Source organism: Dendrobium catenatum, unplaced genomic scaffold, assembly GCF_001605985.2.
Source record: "Dendrobium catenatum unplaced genomic scaffold, ASM160598v2 fragScaff_scaffold_1220, whole genome shotgun sequence".
In the NCBI taxonomy this organism is placed as follows: Eukaryota; Viridiplantae; Streptophyta; class Magnoliopsida; order Asparagales; family Orchidaceae; genus Dendrobium; species Dendrobium catenatum.
This window is the reverse complement of record NW_021319682.1, coordinates 2,427,875-2,431,583: the sequence shown is the minus strand read 5'-3', so window position 1 is coordinate 2,431,583 and position 3,709 is coordinate 2,427,875. Positions and strand designations below refer to the sequence as shown.

General features: G+C 31.4%; 1 long non-coding RNA gene across 1 annotated transcript; it reads right to left on the bottom strand.

Moving 5' to 3' along the window:
- Positions 1–1,055: 1,055 nt before the first annotated feature.
- Positions 1,056–3,340, bottom strand: LOC110106508. The gene is made up of 2 exons (XR_002304246.2): positions 2,895–3,340; positions 1,056–1,392 (listed from the first exon to the last, which is right to left on the bottom strand). It is a non-coding gene; the product is annotated as an uncharacterized LOC110106508 (long non-coding RNA).
- Between the last annotated feature and the right edge of the window lie 369 nt (positions 3,341–3,709).

The following is a 3,709-nucleotide window of genomic DNA, read 5'->3' as shown; positions in this document are numbered from 1 at the left end:
AGAACGCCCACATCATCTAAATATCGAGCGGTACAAAGTATTGATACCGAACAAAAAAATAACATTACATGTTCTAATTGATCTGTTTTGTATCCGCACATAATAATTTTTCCATGCTTACACATACGGTAGTGTATAAATTTACTTTATTTTTTTAGAAAATGAATTTTATTTATTTGACTCCAAAGTCTTAAAAAATATTATAGTAATTTTTTCATTTTCTTATTTAGAATTTAATTTCAAATATAATTAAAACCGAATTATGCTATCATGAAATTAATATATTTTTTATTTTAAATATTATAAATATTCTTTTGAATGATGAGCAAAAAAAAATCTTTAAAAATATAATTCGAATTTTGAGATGACAATCTTCTTTTATCAGTAAATAATTCAAATAATATAATTTTAAGTTAAAATAATTATTTTAATTAATTAATTATTCCATCAATTATCTTCAATTTTTAAATTTTAAATCATATTAAAAAGTAAATTATTTTAATACACCGAAATAATTATACATATATAACTTTAATTTTAGGGGTTGCTTAATTGAAAGTAAAATAGATATGAAGTATTGAAGTAAACGAAATATAGAGTATAATTTTGAAGTATATAAAATTTATCCTATAGTTTAAATTTTGATATATTTAGGCGGGCGAAAAATATATTATAAATTATTCGGTATTGTCATCACATCACTGCTTAGGGCCACCAAATAGCAAAAAATTATTCTGTGCAGATACTGGACAGCGTCTACAGACCAACCAAAATAAATCACGTTATTAAAATTTATACTTGACGTGGCCCATTTTGAATGATCTCCGTACCATCCATTGTCCGCACAAATTAATTTCTCCCAAACAGCGTTAACAATTTCCCGACTTTTAATCATTCAACTCAAACAGTCAAACTCTTCCACTATAAAAAAGAATTAAAATTTAAAAGTTCTTCTAATATGGCTAATAATTAAATTTTATTTTTTACTATTTAAGTATTTATATCATCTCTTACACCGCAAGGGTATATCTAGTGTATGTTTGAATACACGTTTATTGCTTTTGTTGGAATAACTAAGCAAATAAAATCAATTTGTACAGGACATGTTTCAGACTTCTTAATACCATTGTGGCACTGTTACCATCAGAATCCACCCTTAGCATATGAAGGGTAGAACAAACAATGAAATCATTGTGAAGAACATTACAGGTTCAAATTCTCAATCGAAGTTTTTTTTTTTTTTTGGATTGCTAGTTTATGTACAGCACAACATTTACTGATTGTCGTAGAACTAGAAGAAATGCTAGAAATTAAAGAGCCTTGAGAATAAATTTGGCGGATGAAGAAGCACCTTTGGCAGCAGCTTTCACTATAGCCCGGTGTCTATACAAGCTGCAACAAGTATAGATATTAGATCTCAGTGGTAACAAGAAGGCATTCATTCTCCAACCACATAAAACAAAAAGAGTTCAGACAAAATGAACCTTGATTACAACAACAAGGAGAAGAAGAAACTTTTATCCCACTATGCGGGGTCGGCTACATGAGCCATTTTTTCTATATTATATCCTATTAAGGAGAAATTATTCTTTGCGGACGCCGAATGCCGTCCGGAGATCAACCAGAATGAGTCACGTCGGTACCCCGGCTCGGTACCGCTTGGTATTGCTGACGTGGCTCATTTTGGTTGGTCTCCAGATGTAGAGCTGCGTTCGGCGTCCGCACAGAATAATTTCTCCCTATTAAGGGTCAAATTCTCATCTAAATCTAATAAAGAAATGTCATTTCTAATATTTTCTAACCAAGTTTTTTTAATCTAAATCTCATCTAAATCTAATAAAGAAATGTCATTTGTCTTTCTTAATATAAGTCAAATCTAATACATCTACTTTCCTAATAGGTAATCGGAAAGCAACCGTTTTATGTGACCAAATCATCTAAGACAACTCTCTCTAATCCTTCCACTAGAGCTACTCCAACCTTTTCGGTACAAAATGAACCTTGATTACAATAAGAGAAAATAAAACTCCAATATTTTGAGGTTAGGCTTCTGCAATGTAAAAGTAAAGCTAAGTACGTCAACCCTCAACCTTTTTCCATAGCAATTTAGACAGGTTAGGCATACCTTCTAATATAAGATGATTACACGCTATCTATTCCAAAGATCTCAAAAGCTTCAAAGCTAAAATCTAGGGTTTAATAATATGGTCGGTAAGTTGAGCTGGGTCGCTAGCTGAGAACCTTCATATTGATCAAGTCGTCGTCTTAATTTGATCCACTCTATTGATTAAGCCACTAAAGCTCACCAAAAAGACAAAAAAAAAACTACTATAGTAAAGCAAAGGACCTTCTTTAATGAAATCTAAAAGATTAAGCACAGCGCTAAAGATGGTGAGAAATACAGGGAAAAACATAAAAACTAAGTCATCATTTAATATGAACAATGAAAATTTATGTTTCGTTTGGGACAGCTTTTTTATTGCTTCTTAAAGTAATTTTTTAGTACACAAATTTAAATTTTTGTACTGTAAAATTATTTCAAAAAACAATAAAAAAAGTCATCCCAAATAAAACCTTAGAGCATTAGTGATCACAAAGGTCAAATCATGCAAACCAGCGGCATCAGAACACAAGAACGGCATAAGATGGACTATATAGCATATAGAAATGGCAGGACCCAAGCAGTTAATGCCTTATGTCAACTGATAATGTGGATCAGAAATAAGAATTTAGAAAAAAAAAAAGAAGGCATGAATGTCAGAGTTAACCAGCGCCTGTTTGAAACCGTACCCATTTATCATGTTTTTATGGTAAGTTTATGGAACGGAGAAGAGGCACATGGTCCAAAATTAAATTTACGAGATGAAGCAAAAAAACATGGAAGGTTATCTCACCCTGCAAGAAAAATTCCCCAGAGTGACATAGTATAAATGATTTTTCCAGCTTCCCAAACGCTTTTGAACTTCCCCCTGCTTCTGATGTCACCCAAAGCCTTAGTGACAGCTGCATTGTCAGAATTAGCGTCTACATTACTAAAGAAAAATACGGGCTAACTCAAAGCTCAAACAAAAGTTCAAATCATATATTATAAAATTTGATAATTTTATTAGCAGATCCTATTGAAAACTGACAAACAAACTAATAATATAAACAAAAAAAAAAAGATGGAAGGAAACCAACAAGAATGGTTTCAATCATAGCTTAAACTGTTCAAAACCACAAAGGGCGCTGCATCTTAGTTGAACTCAATCCCACATAATTATGCGTTATTATTGCCGAACACAACTCATACCAGTAGCCGAACATTTAAGCAGAGACTTACGTTCTGAGACATAAATACAATGCAGCAAGAGATGCAGAAATTAACTAAAACAGACAATAAGAAGAATAACTAGAACAATAGCAATCCGTAGAAAATATGATTTAGATTCCATTTGGGATAGCTGTTTTGCTATTTTCTAAAGCAGCTTTATAATACAAAAATTTCTAATTTAAAAATTTTTTGTATTAACAAACAGCTTTAAAAAACATCAAGAAAGCTATCCCAATCGAAGTCTTAGTCTCAATCGAAGTCTTAGTCTCACATGGGAGGAATTCCGTGAAACTCAGAACGATGAATAAAGAAACAAATAAAGCATCATATGGAGTTTTAAGAATGGATGCAGAAGTGAAAACAGAGCAGGAGTAGAATCATATATATATATATATA